The following is a 15,927-nucleotide window of genomic DNA, read 5'->3' on the forward strand; positions in this document are numbered from 1 at the left end:
ATTAAAAATATTGTAGTCAGGCAACATATAAAAAGGGAGGAAGGTGTGTATCTTAACATTTCTGGTTAGTGATCTTTTATTATAACCTGATCATTCATGGTTTTGTTGAACGATGGAACATACCTGAGGATTAGAATGGTTGCACATGTTCCATCTTCTTCCTTCTAAAGGCGCTGTTTAATGTACTAAGCATTTCTATCGTTTTGTTTTTATTTCATTTGAAATAGTGTTCATCTGTACAATCTAGCCCTTAAAAATGCAGTAACATGCTTCATTGTTGTTATTTATTCTTCCTTCCATAACTGAACATTAAACATAGAATATTACAGCGCAGTACAGGCCTTCGGTTCTCGATGTTGCGCAACCTGTGAAACCAATCTGAAACCCATCTAACCCACACTATTTCATTTTCATCCATATGTCTGTCCAATGACCATTTAAATGCCCTTAAAGTTTGCAAGTCTACGACTGTTGCAGGCAGATTGTTCCATGCCCCTACTACTGAGTAAAGAAACTACCTCTGACATCTGTCCTATATTTATTACCCCTTAATTTAAAACTATATCCCCTCATGCTAGCCATCACCATTTGAGGAAAAAGGCTCTCACTCTCTACTTTATCTAACCCTCTGATTATCATATATGCCTCAACTAAGTCACCTCTCAACCTTCTTGTCTAACGAAAACATCCTCAGTTCCCTCAGCTTTCCTCGTAAGAACTTCCCTCCATACTAGGCAACATCCTAGCAAATCTCCTCTGAACCCTTTCCAAAGCTTCCACATCCTTCCTATAATGCGGTGACCAGAACTGTAAGCAATACTCCAAGTGCAGCTGCACCGAGTTTAATACAGCTGCAACATGACCTCATGGCTCCGAAACTGAATCCCTCTCCTAATAAAAGCTAACACACCGTATGCCTTCTTAACAACCCTATCAACCTGGTGGCAACTTTCAAGGATCTATATACATGGACACTGAGATCTCTGTTCATCTACACTACGAAGAATCTTACCATTAGCCCAGTAAACTTTATTCTTGCTCCTTTCAAAGTGAATCACCTCATACTATTCCACATTAAACTTCATTTGCCACCTGTCAGACCAGCTCTGCAGTTTATCTATGTCCCTCTGTAACCTGCAACGTCCTTTGGCACCATCCACAACTCTACCAACCTTAGTGTCATCTACAAATTTACTAACTCATCCGTCTACGCCCTCATTCAGGTCATTTTAAAAATGACAAACAGCAGTGATCCCAAAACAGATCCTTGTGTTACGTCACTAGTAACTGAACTCCACGATGAACATTTCCCATCAACCATCACCCTCCGTTGTCTTCTTTCACCTAGCCACTTTCTGAGCCAAACTGTTAAATCGCCCTCAATCCCATGTCTCCGTATTATATGGAATAACCTACTGTGGGGAATCTAATCAAATGCCTTACTGAGATCCATATACACCACAGCAAACGCTTTACCCTCATCCACATGTTTGGTCACCTCAAAGAACACAGTAAGGTTTGTGAGGTACAACCTACCCTTCACAAAACCGTGTTGACTGTCCCTAATCAACTTTCTCCTTTTTCTAGATAATTATAAATTCTGTATCTTATAACCTATTCCAACACTTGACCCACAACTGAAGGAAGGCTCTATAATTACCAGGGTTGTCTCTACTCCCCTTCTTGAACAAGGGGACAACATTTGCTATCCTCCAATCTTCTTGCACTATTCATGTATGAAATGACGACATAAAGGTCAAAGCCAAAGGCTCTACAATCTCTTCCCTGGCTTCCCAGTGAATCAGAGGATAAATCCCATCCAGCCCAGGGGACTTATCTATTTGTATACTTCCTAAATTGCTAACACCACCTCTGTGTGCACCTCAATCCCATCTTGTCTAGTAGCCTGTCTCTCCGTATTCTCCTTGACAACATCGTTGGTATTCACACTGGAAAAAGATGAAAAGTATTAATTGAGCGCTTCGTTTATCTCGCCTGACTCCTTGCACAAATTCCCACTACTGGCTTTGATTGCCCCTAATCTTACTCTAGTCATTCTTTTACTCCTGATATACCTATAGAAAGCCTTAGGATTTTCCTTGATCCTATCTGCCAACGACTTCTCATGTCCCCTCCTGGCTCTTCTTAACTCTCTCTTTACCTCTTTCCTGGCTAACTCAAGCATCCTAGCATAAGCCTCATTTTTCCTCTTGACAAGAGCTTCAACCCTTTAGTAAACCACAGCTCCCTTGCTCGACAACTTCCTGCCTGCCTGACAAGTACGTACTTACCAAGGACATGCAGTAGTTGTTCCTTGAATAAGCTCTGCATTTCAGTTGTGCTCATCCCCTGCAGTTTCCTTCTCCATCCTATGCATTCTAAATCTTGTTAATCGCATCACAATTGCCTTTTCCCCAGTTATATCTCTTTCCCTGCAGTGTATATCCATCCCCTTCCATCACTAAACATAAATGAATTGTGGTCACTATCACCAGTGCTCACCTACCTCCAAATCTAACACCTGGCCGGGTTTATTACCCAGTATCAAATCCAATGTGGCCTCTCCCCCTGTTGACCTGTCTACGTACTGTGTCAGAAAACTCTCCTGCACACATTGAACAAAAACTGACCCATCTAAACTACTTGAACTATAGTATTCCCTGTCAATATTGAGGAAGTTAATGACCCCCATAACAACTACCTTGTCTCTCTCGCTCCTATTGAAAATAATCTTAATCCTTTCCTCTATATCTCTGGAACTATTCAGGGTGCTATAGAAAACCTCTCCTTTCCTGCTTCTAACTTCAGCCTGTACCTCAGTAGACGAGTCCTCAAACATTCTTTCTGCCACCATAATGTCATACATGTCCCTCTTTTACCATCTTCTCTGTTTGTGCTGAAATATCTAAATCCCGGAACCTGCAACAGCCATTCCTGTCCCTACTCTTATTCACGTCTCCAAAATGGTCACAACATCGAAATCCCAGGTACCAACCCATGCTGCAAATTCACCCACCTTATTCTGGATTATCCTGGTGTTGCAGTAGACACACTTCAACTTCTTGCTTGCAAGTGCCCTGTTGAAATCTTATTTCTGATCTCACTACTCTCAACCTCCTGTATACTGGAACTACAATTTAGGTTACCACACCCCCTGCTGAATTAGTTTAAATCCTCCTGAAGAGCATTAGCAAATTTCTCCCTTGAATGTATTACTCTACCTTGATTATGTTTACTGCAGTTGAACTTGGATATTGTACTAATGTAATTTGCACATTAAAGACATGTTGAGGTTGTACAGGGCATTGATACTGAAATACTATGTTCAGTCTGGTCACCCAGTTATAGGAAGGATTTTATTAAGCTGGAACGGGTTCAGAAGAGATTTACCAGGATATTGCCGGATATGGAAGGTTATAAAGAAAGGCTGGATAGGCAAGGAATTTTCACTGGAGCGTCAGAGGTTGAGAGGCAACCTTACCCAAGTTTATAAAATATTGAGGTAGTTGTATTTTTATTAGGATAGGGAATTTCAAGACTAGGGAGCACATTAAGGTGAGTGGAAAGAGATTTAAAGAAGACATTGGCAAATTTTTTACTCTGGGTGGTTCATGTGTTGAATGAACTACCTGAGGAAGTAATGGATATGGGTACAATTACAATGTGTAAAAGGCATTAGGATAAGTACATAAGTAGGAAAGGTTTGGAGTGATATGGGCCAGAAGAAGGCACGTGGAACTAGTTTAGTTTGGAATAATGTTTGGCATGGACTAGTTGGACCGAAGGGTCTGTTTCTGTGCTTTGTGGCTTTCTGACTTGTGCTTGAGGATATCTATTAAGGTTTCTTTAATAGATTTAGTCTGTCTTCATAGTTAATTGGACTTTCTTCCTGGACTTGATGTAAGACCAATTTCATCAGAATGATGTATCTCCATGTCTACTCGCTGATTGTAACTTTAACTATAAATTTGAACCCAGTTTATTTAGCCTATTGAAGAGATTTCCTGAATTCATTAGCTCGTGCTTTTTGCAGATGTGCAGGTACTGTTTTACCTGACAGTTTCAGTTAAATTCCTTTTTTTGTTTGTGCATTTGTTTTTTTTTTGTTCATTTAATATAAAGGATGCTAGTGGTGGTATACTTTCTATTTCAAGCACCTAAAGCATTTCAGGTCAGGTACAGTTTGACGTGTTGTAAACTAAAGTTCCTTCCACGGTGCTGCATTTTCTTAAAATGTGATTATTGTGGGCAATAAAGTAAAATGCGAGAAACCAAAATACTCAGCAGAGATCAGAATCTAGCTTAAAGACAGGAAATAAATATCCCCTCCCAACATAATAATTAGACTCAAGTGAAATAAAGAAACCAAATTACTAAATATAGTTACCCATTGTGTAAGGTTTTTTTCAGTTTCTTGGTTAAGTATAACAGTCTTGCCAGAGACTGAAATAAGATTTCTAATCCTGAAAACAGGTTAACCATGCCAACAAGAAAACTCAAATTTTAGGGGATCCCTTTAGTCTATTTCATACTCCTCACTCATCAATAAGCGTACATAAGGTCCAGGCAGCTAAGAACAGAATGGGCCCTTGAGGAATATTGGAAGATTAAACGAGGAATCAAGCGGACTAAAAGGGGTCATGAAATAGATTTAGTGAGCAGGATTAAGGAGAATCCCAAAGAAGCAAGAGGGTAAATAGAGAAAGGATTGGTCCACTAAAGGATAATGAAGGAAGGCTGTGTGTTGAACTTGAGAGAATGGGTGAGATTCTGAATGATTACTTTGCATCAGTGTTCATTGAGGAGAGGAACATGATAAATGTTAAATTAGCAATCGAAGTTTGATTAGTCTGGATCACGTTGACATAAGTAGGGAAAATGTGTTGGGTAGGTTAGAGGTTAAAGTGGACAAATCCCCAGGACCAGATGGGATCTATTGTAGGTTGCTGAGGGAAGCAAGAGAGGAAATAGCTGGGGCCCTGACAGATATCTTTGTGGCATCCTTAAATACAGGTGAGGTGCCAGAGGACTGGAGGGTTGCTCATGTTGCCTCCCTGTACAAGAAGGGTACTGGGATATTCTGGGTAACTACAGACCAGTGAGCCTGACTTCAATGGTGGGGAAGTTGCTGGAGAAGGTACGGAGGGATAGGATTTATTTATATTTAGAAAAGAATGGGCTTATCGGTGATAAGCAACATGGTTTTGTGTGGGGGAGATCATGCCGTACCAACTTAATAGAGTTCTTCGAGTAAGTGACCAAGTTGATAGATGAAGGAAGGGCTGTTGATGTCATATACATGGACTTTAGTGAGGCATTTGATAAGGTTCTAGAAGAAAGTGAGGACTGCAAATGCTGGAGATCAGAGGTGAAAATGTATTGCTGGAAAAGCACAGCAGGTCAGGCACCATCCCAAGGAGCAGGAGAATCGACGTTTCAGGCATGAGCCCTTCTTCAGGAATGAGGCATTTGATACGGTTCCCCATGGTAAGCTAACAGAGAAAGTGAAGTCACATGGTGTGCAGGGTGTTCTCAGTAGATGGATAAAGAATTGTTTGAGCAATAGGAGACAGACTAGTAGTTGAAGAGAGTTTCTCAAAAGGGAGAAAGGTGATCAGTGGTGTTCCACAGGGAGCAATGCTGGGGCCACTGTTGTTTGTGATATACATAAATGATCTGGAAGAGGGCACTGTTGGTATGATCAGCAAGTTTGCAGATGACATGAAGATTAGTGGAGTACCAGAAAGCTTAAGGGACTGTCAAAGAATACAGGAGAATATAGATAGATTGGAGAGTTGGGCAGAAAAGTGGCAGAAGGAGATCAGTCCAGTGATGCATGAGGTGATGCATTTAGGCATGTCTAATTCTAGAGCAAATTATACAGTAAACAGAAACACCTTGGGAAAAGTTGATGAGCAGAGAGATTTGGAAGTGCAGGTCCATTGTACCCTGAAGGTTGCTGCACAGGTGGGTAGAAGGCACATGGTATGCTTGCCTTCGTTGCACAGGGTATTGAGTATAAGAGCTGGCAGGTCATGTTAAAATTGTACAAGACATTGGTTTGGCCAGATTCAGAATACTGTGTACAGTTCTAGTCACCACATTACTAAAAGGATGTGGACGCTTTAAAGAGGGTGCAGAGAAGGTTCACAAGGATGTTGCCTGGCCTGGAAGGTGCTAGCTATGAAGAGAGATTGAGTAGGTTAACTTAGTTTTCTTTGAAAAAAGGAGATTGAGGGGGGACCTGATTGAGGTTTACAAAATCATGAGGGGTGTAGACAGGGTAGATAGAGATAAGCATTTTCCCAGGGTGAAGGATTCAATAACGAGAGGTCAGGCTTTCAAGATGAGAGGTGGAAAGTTTAAGGGGAGATATACATGGCATGTACTTTACACAGAGGATGGTGAGCATCTGGAACGTGTTGCCAACAGAGGTGGTAGAGGCAGGCATGGTAGATTCATTTAAGATGCGCCTGGACAGACATGTGAGTAGGTGGGGAGCAGAGGGATACAGATGCTTAGGAATTGGACGACTGGTTTAGACAGTAGATTTTGATTGGCTCAGGCTTGGAGGGCCTGTTCCTGGGCTGTAAATTTTCTGAATTCTTTCTTTAACATTTTTTTAAAATCTGTACATTTCATTAACCAGGCATTGCCTCAGCCAGACTTGTATCCTCAAGATGGGTCGCAGGAACCTATGCCCTCTGGTTCTGGATTCCCCCACCCCAGGGAAGAGATTTTGTCTATTTATTTATTCTATCCATACCCCTCATGATTTTATAAACCTCTATAAGGTCACCCCTCAACCTCCGATGCATTAGGGAAAACTGCCCTAGCCCTAACCTCTCCCTATAGTTCAAATCCTCTAACCCTGGCAAAATCCTTGTGAATCTTTTCTGAACCCTTTCAAGTTTCACCACATCTTTCAGATAGGATGGAGACCAGAATTGCACGCAATATTCCAATAGTGGCCTAACCAATATCCCGTACAGCCATAACATGACCTCCAACCCCTGTACTCAATACTTTGACCAATAAAGGAAAGCATACCAAACGCTGCTTTTGCTATCAACCACCTATTCTACCTGCAACTCCACTTTAAGGAGCTATGAACCTGCACTCCAAGGTATCTTTGTTCAGCAGCACTCTTGAGGTAAATTCACCATCTCTCATTTATCTAAATTAAACTCAGTCTGCCACTTCTCAGCCCATTGGCCCATCTGATCAAGATTCCATTGTAGTCTGAGGTAACCTTCTTTGCTGTTCACTACACCTCCAATTTTGGTGTCATCTGCAAACTTACTAACTACACCTCTTATGCTCACATCCAAATCATATTTACAAATGATGAAAAACAGTGAACCCAGCACCGATCCGTGTGGCACTCCACTGCTCACAGGCCTCCAGTCTGGAAAAACAACCCTCCACCACCACCCTCTGTCATCTACCTTTGAGCCAGTTGTGTATCCAAATGGGTAGTTCTCCCTGTATTCCCTGAGATCTGACCTTGCTAACCAGTCTCCCATGGGGAACCATTCACTAACTATACAGTTTATAGAAGCAACAAACTCTGTAGTAGTAGTAGTAGTAGTTGGATTTATATTAAAGAAAAACTTTCTATAACTGTTTCACTGTGTAAGGGGGGATAAAAACCCCATTATTCAAACCCTTTAAAGTTACCCAAGGCACTTGAAACCATCTAAGTCTGTATGGATAAACGTTGTGAAATTGATAGCACAGATCAGATATCTATAGTTGTCAATTAAGCTGATACTCGTGTTTCAAAAGAGAAATAGTCGTCTGCGTTTAGTCAAGGCAGTAGAATGAAACTTCAAAGTTTCTGTTGAAATACCCATGACAAAATTGATTTGACATCTGACTGTCAAATTTATAGTGTTAACACAGGTTGAAGCATTTTGGGTGTTGACAAACTGGAGAGTGCAGTTGATTTGAGCATTAAGTGCAGTGAATGAAAGTTATTTTTTTTAAAAAACTAAGGTGCAAGTTTTCCTATTTGATATTAACATTTGTTCAAGTGAGTTTTATGGCACCCAGTTCTCCATGAGCTGAAGTGACTTTTCTTGTGTGAACTTCAACTCTTTACCTCAATAATATTATGAGACCTTCGTAGCCTTTCCTAAGGGAATTGCACAGCTGCAGAGGGGATAAGTGTTTGTCAATGCTGGGTGCATTTGAATTTCACGTATCTCATGTGATCAGCTGTACATCACTTTAGATGGTGAAAGCCAGGAACTGGCTCTCAAAATGTGAACATTATTACCAAGGCCCAAAGGAAAGAAAGTCCTCTTCACAGATAAGAGAAGGACCACTCATGGGGACAGGGAAGATGTCATTGTTTGGTAACCAACACAGTAAACTCATGGACTAGATTACTTAGTGTGGAAACTGGCCCTTCGGCCCAACAAGTCCACACTGACCCATTCCCCTCCATTTAGCCCTTCACCTAACACTAAGGGCCATTTAGGAAGGCCAATTCACCTAACCTGCACATTTTTGGACTGTGGGAGGAAACCGGAGCACCCGGAAACCCACACAGACACGGGGAGAATGTGCAAACTCCACACAGACAGTTGCCTGAGGTGGGAATTGAACCCTGGCGTTGTGAGGCATCAGTGCTAACCATTGTGCCACTGTGCCACTCCTGCATTACCTAATCCTAATTTGTTCTTAATCTGAAAAGCTTGTATGTATCATTGAGAAATAAATTTCATCTTGTTATGGATCAGACCAAACCCCCTCAATATATTATTAAGATAGCCTAGACTCTGGATTATTCTTATTTTAAAGGCAAGTGCTAGGCATTGCATTCTAGAGGCAATTTGATCGGTCAAAATACCAGTCTTGAAGCAAAACATACTATTTATATTCTCCAGTTGAAATACAGTGAATAAAGAAGATATTTGAATAACTTTGAATTACTAAACAGTAATTTTTCCAATATAATAACATCCCACAAATACGCCCTTGGCAAATGTAAATTCAGTAAAATAGATTATCTCACATACAATTCTCCAGTACAAGAGAGACAACATCAAGAGAAAACTGTGAGAGAGACAGTGAGTAGCAGGGAGAAACATACTGCAGCTTCCAAACCCAGTTTTAATACCCCAGGAACAACTGTTACTGAAGGTAAAACCAAATATCCTGGTTCTGGGGAAGCTTCTATTGTTCCTACTATTTTTTTTTAAATACAAGGCTTCTCCAGCTGCTTGCTTTATTGGATACAAATACACAGCTTGGCACCTTTGTCTTAAAACATCACTTCAAAAAAGGACAAGATACACTTCTTACCACCGTAGTGTCGTCATAATCTCTTGTGTAGGTATTAGCAGCATCCAGCAAAGTTCCACCAGGAAGAGACCAATGTCGGTTGAACCTCCAGCTCTGAAGGGAAAAAATCCAGTGACTACCCAGAGGATGCATTGGCAAGGCATTTACCTATACCTTTCAACTTGGACTTTCACCTTAATGGGTGCTCTTTCTAGATTTAGACTTGGGTGCACAATATGGCAAGCACATCACTGCCATAATTCTGCAGCTCATTGAGGAAGAAAGGTACCAGGTATCTGACAGTGGGGACTGCAGGAAACCAGGCATTTGTTCAGCCTTGGCAGAAGACAATCCCTCCTTTTTAGCCATTAATGATTTTGTAAAACTGCAAGAAAGGTAAAGGAATGTCGGACAAGTTTGTCAGAGGTAGTTGTTAATTAGATCGAAGGATTGAGGAATCTGCCAATATTGTCAGTACAGTGCTGACTCCTGCATGGGTGCACCTTTCCGCCTCCATAGACAGTTTGGCAACTGCCTTGAGACCAATACACAGATCTGCACGTGTCACTGTAAATGTAAGTACTCAGCATAAATGGTGATGTGGGAACTCATCCTTTACTCTGAGATAGGGTGGTGCCAGCAGGCATGTCAACAGGGAGGACAAGTGACAGGCCCACCCAGGAGCTGCTGCTTGGAGCACTTTATAGGGGTACCAGGGCCTGTTACTCTATCATCACCACCACTGACAACATGCAGAGACCACCTAGATATAATTAGAGGGAGACAAAGAACTAAACATACGGAGAGCGCATAGGTGACATCGTTGTAAACGATCTTCCATAGAGCCATACAGCATGTAAATGGAATCTTTTGGTCCAACCAGTCCATGCTGAACGTATTCCCAAACTCAACTAGTTTCACCTGCCTGCTCCTAGCCCATATCCCTCCAAACCTTTCCCATTCATGTACTTATCCAAATGTCTTAAGTATTGTAACTGTGCTCGTATCCACCACTTCCTCAGGAAGTTAATTCCACACATGAATCACCCTCTGTGTAAACAAAGAAAATTGCTCAAGTCTATTTTTTAAAATCTTTCTCCTCTCACCTTAAAAATATGCCTATTCTTAAAATCCTCCTCATAGGGTTAATGATAGATATCTTTTTCCTATCTATACCTGTCATTATTTTATAAACCTCTAAGGTCACTTCTCAATGTCCTATGTTTCAGTGAAAAATGTCCCAGCCTTTCTTTAAAACTCAAACTGTCCCTACCTAGCAGCATTCTTGTAAATATCCTCTGAACCTTTTTATGTTGTGAGTTTGTTATTTGTTAAAATTTCAGCTATAATATTTTTACAGTTGGACCTGTTTAAGTCTCTCTCACGTAAGAGATGAATGTCCTCTTCTGACATTCCAAGGGTGAAAGAGTTGTAATCATCAAGCATTGCTCATCTCTAACAAGCAACCGGTGGCTTGACCGCAGAGGATTTTGGATTTCTAGGATCCTTTGAACTGTCATGTTGAGCTTAGCAATCAAGACACTGCACTTTAATGTAGACAATACTGAGATTAAACACTTAAGTTCAGTCAATATCTTTTTGGTCTGACATGTAAGCATCATTCCACACTTTCACCTACTTTGAGAGAGAGAGAATGGAATCGATGATGATTCCACACGTTTCTACAGGGAAGGTTTTTAGTACTTTGTTCCCTTAAAGTTGATCAACACTGGCATTCAAGGCTAGGAGATGTACAATAGGCAGCTCACTTGACCAGTGTGCTGTGGGGACTGGTCAGCTAAGGATGAAGATTCAGTACTATCCTAGAAGATGCTCAAGGATTAGGGCAACTAAGTAGTTTACATGCACTCTGAAATTTTGAAGCGTTGCCGATGATGGAAAGGCCCATCAGCCTGACATCTATCGTGAAGGACTTGACTATGCAACGCTCCCATATGATAGTCTAGTGGAAGCCTTAACAGTTATTTAACTGTAACCATACGTATTATCTCACTGTCACTGCTTTTCTTTTCCCCTTAACAGTCAGTGTGTGATACTATGTGATCATATTTTAATGTGGGATCATCCAAAGACATCAAGTGTACAATCTCGTGGATAACCGAACACTTAATTAGCTACACTAAAGGTCAAGCTACAGAAATAACAACATATTAATGCCTATTGCACTTAGCGGAGAATGCTCGCCCAATTATCCACAAAATGTTAAACAATGTTGGAACCAATTTCATTTTTCCTGGAAATAGGTTTTACTTAGTTCTCTCTGGCTTCTGGTTGTGTGATATGTTTCTCTGTCATGTTGTCTTAAATAGCCTTCTTGGTCAATGGACTGATCCTCTGTCTCATCTTCATCCTCCCAAAAATTGCTGTCATTTTTCATGTTGTTTGCATCCAGAACATGTCTATTTTGTGAAGGGCACAACACAATGAATCATAGAATCCCTACAATATGGAAGTCGGCCATTTAGCCCATCAAGTCCACAGCAACTCTCCAAAGTGCATCCCACCCAGACCTACACTCCATACCCTATTCCTGTAACCCTGCATTTCGCATGGCTAAACCACCTAGCCTACATGTACCTGGGCACTATGGGCAATTTAGCATGTCCAACCCGCCAGAGTTGTACAACTTTGGACTGTGGGAGAAAACCAGGAGCACCCAAATGAAACCCATCCACATGTGGGAAGGATGTCTGTGTGGAGTTTGTATAATCACCCAAGGGTGAAATTGAAACCCAAATTCTACTACTATGACATAGTAGTGCTAACATGATGGAGGATATCCTTTCAGGACTGTACTCCAAGTCTCTGCCAGTGTAATCTGCGTATCCAAACTTCACTCAGGGAGGTCTATGGATTATCCATTACAGCTCTGGTGGAAGCGTGAGAAGCTTAGTATCTTCGTCTGTCTCAGTCTGAGAGTTTCATAAAGTCATTATGATCCTTGTTTGGATAAGGTATCCTGTCCCTCATGAACTATTCCTGTATGGGCCAAGGGTCTTCAAAGGAGGGCACTGTCATTGCTACATGTGTTCAGTCTTTAGCATCCTACATCTGGGATAAAGTAATAACGGTGAAGAATATCAATAATCTAGTTGCTTATTCTCCTCAATGTGAAGAGCTGTGACTCTGGAAAAATTGGCATCAGCAACATCACAGATGCGTTTAGAGAATGGGAGTTGGGACACGCCACATAGATCCTTGACGTCTCCCTGAAATGAATAGCTAATGCATAAAAATCAATGCTGCTGTGATCTTGAGGGTCATGAGGTGGAGTTTCTACCCAGTCCTTCTGAAGGCAAGTCTTTCTTCAGCAGATGCCTCACTTTCGACAGGACATTCTTAATTGGCACCTGTGCTGTCTTTCAAATAGTTGAAGAAAATGACACTGAAGCTTGTATTATCATCTTTCACCATTGTTTCTTTGGATGTTCATCAGCCATTTCTGCCTCTGGAAGCTGCAGAGAAGTTGCTGATGATTGCTACGTTTGTCGTTGAAGCCGTATGCTAAATCCTTGTTACCCATAGGGAGCAGGGGCACATATATCCTGCAAATAACAGAAAATACAAATGCCACTATAATGGAAATCCCTTATCTATTGCAAAGGATCACAAAATCTATCAGGGCAATCAGTAGGAAAAAAAATTGAATCCGGGTTAACCTTGCAAGTATGCAGATCCAGCAATGAATTAGCAGAAACCAAAAGAATGTAATAACTGCCCTTTGCGTCCTCTTCAGAACAGCATCAAGGTCAGATTGATTCCATGTGAAATCCATTAGCCGATGGTCTGTGGGGAGTGTGAGAAACATTATGCAATTTATTGTAGGTGCTCCTGAGTCCTCATCCGTAGACTGAGGATTATTAACTGACTGAAGAGGGAAGTTAGACAAAATGTTTTACAAAGAAGTTAGCAATATGAATAATGCATCACTCACTCTACTGGTAGAGTTACCATTGCTATAAATTGCTGAATAGCCTCTTTTCTCTCTCCAATAAAATATAATTCGTTTGAATATAAATGTCAACTCCTCTCAAATGTTTGTCTGGTTTGTTATGTATGGAGAATTCAGAAAATAGAAACGCCCTGTGGAGGACCTGGTAATAACTTGAGTGTATAAATGGTTAGGGGTTAGGAAACAGAGGATAGTGGTGAATGAATGCTTTTTGAACTGGAGACAAGTATGCAGTGGAATATCCCAGGGATTCATACTAGGACTATTTGTGTTACTGTTATTTAGAAATACCAGGCTTTGTGCTTAGGAGGTACAAATGCAAAATTTGCAAATGATCACAAACTTGAGAGTATTATAAAAAGAAGCAGTATAATAGCAGGGTTCAGACTGGGAAAATGGGCTGATGCAATGTGAAATATTAAAGTTCAGATGAAAAAAAAGTGGCACTTTTTTTAAAATCTAATTTTTTATTTTGAGGGGGATGCAATGATAGAGAGACTAGGTGCATGTTCGCAATTGCCTTAAAGATGGGCACACACATAGTGATATCTTTGAGAATTCACATAAATACTTCATAAATAGGGGCATCAACTACAAAAACAAGGTAGTCACACTGAATCTTTACAAGTCACTGTTTCAGCTGGAATATAGTGGAAAATGTTTGGGAATGTGTATAGAGTAGGTTTACCAGGATGATACGGTGGCACGGTGGCACAGTGGTTAGCACTGCTGCCTCACAGCACCAGAGACCCGGGTTCAAATCCTGACTCAGGTGACTGTCTGTCTGTGTGGAGTTTGCACATTCTCCCAGTGTCTGCGTGGGTTTTCCCCGGGTGCTCCGGTTTCCTCCCACAGTCACAAAGATGTGCGGGTCAGGTGAATTGGCCATGCTAAATTGCCCTAGTGTTGGATAAGGGGTAAAATGTAGGGGAATGGGTGGGTTGCGCTTTGGTGGGTCGGTGTCGACTTGTTGGGCCGAAGGGCCTGTTTCCACACTGTAAGTAATCTAATCTAATCTAATACCAAGGATGAGGCATTTGAACAATGTGGAAGGAATTGATAGGTTCAATTATTCTCCTTTGAATAGAATAAATTCAAAAAAGATCTCATTAAATTCCTATAATTTTGAATTTCTAGGGAGAATGGGGTGAAACTGTTTGCTCTGACAAATTAGTTAGTAACCAGAGGTCATAGATTTATAGATGATTGTCCAAAAAATTAGAGTGTAATGAGAATACTTTTCACACAGAGGCTTGTTAAATTCTGAGTTGTATTCCTTCAAAAGTAAAGGAATCCGATTTCAGGGATCTTACAAAAGGCACTGAGGCAGGTATTTGATGGGAACTAATTTCTATGATGATCCGGGAAAAGTTGGGGTGTGCGGCTAAGTCGGATAGCTCTTTCAACAAACCAGCATGAGCATGATGCGCTGAATGGTCCCCTTCACTGAAGGATTCTATGATTCTAATTTTGCCAAAAAAGACATGTTAAACAACATACATTGTATAAGTGAGTATCCTCCACATTGACATAGATTAAATCACCTTAAATTGAGCAAATGTATTTTTGTTTAAGATGCCTGTTAACATGTTATGTGATCCGTATTATCAATGACTGCATCTGTCCACATGTAGATTCAATTTTTATGGTTTGTTACCTTTGAGAGTGAAAACTACTATTGAGCAGAGAGTGTAGTTAAAATCTACTTTGAGATTAATATTCCAGAGAAAAGTAAGGAGGGTCAACAAATGCCTGTCTTGCCACTGACACCCATAACTCAAAATTGAATTTAAACAATTCACTAGTTATAGCTACTTGGTATTAAACCATAATCAAACATAAGCAATCATAATTATATCCCTGTAGTCAGTTAAGTAAGCTGAGGATGCAACTGTATTGTTGAGACTGGTTGTTAGACTGACTACAGGTGAAGGTCTGTCAAATTTTCAGTTCTGTTTGTGTCTATCAAACCAACTCCAATTTTATCAATTCTAATTTGAGTAAACATCAATAATGAATGATATGAACACCACTGCTATTTTGCAATTAAGCAGTGTTGATAAATCTGAGAATTGATGAAGTAGAAGTTTTGGTGCTTCTTCGGCCCAATTCCTCATTTAACAAACGTAAATTTGATTGTCAATTATTTTTAATAAAACTTATCAGATTCTACTAATTTATTTAAGAGAACAAGAGGTTGATTTTTATAATTTGAGTGGGGTTGAATCCCTGATTTATTTGTATACACTATCACATGCTTTTAATAAAGTTTGTGGGGACATAATTGCATTTCAGCATTTGGCTGTTTGAGTTATGATTTAACTGGTTTATAGCTACAGGAAACACACCCATATTATAAGGAAGATGCAGGTTTGCATCACTGATATCTGTTTGTCATTGAAGTCAAACCAGGAAACGGTTGGTTTGTATGTACCTCAACTTCAAATTGATTTCTATGAATATATTTCAAAATATGGAGTATAAACAAATCCAATACAAATTGGTGTGTTTGGGAAATATAAGGAGTAAAGTATATCAATGACTCAAACAAAATGTTTAATTTTTGGCTGTTTATTTTGCCTGTGACGTAACCACAAGTGACATATCTGCAAGGTTCCTGCCTCAAAGAATAGGAGCAATAAAAGTGATTTTCAAATATTTTA

The 15,927-nt window shown here is 40.4% G+C and overlaps 1 protein-coding gene across 1 annotated transcript in view; it reads left to right on the forward strand.

The window, feature by feature from the left end:
• Positions 1–15,927, forward strand: part of baiap2l1a (BAR/IMD domain containing adaptor protein 2 like 1a) — a 147,939-nt gene that overhangs the window by 64,196 nt on the left and 67,816 nt on the right. The gene's annotated exons all lie outside the window — the stretch shown is intronic.

Source organism: Hemiscyllium ocellatum, chromosome 20 (genome assembly GCF_020745735.1).
Source record: "Hemiscyllium ocellatum isolate sHemOce1 chromosome 20, sHemOce1.pat.X.cur, whole genome shotgun sequence".
Taxonomy (NCBI): domain Eukaryota; kingdom Metazoa; phylum Chordata; class Chondrichthyes; order Orectolobiformes; family Hemiscylliidae; genus Hemiscyllium; species Hemiscyllium ocellatum.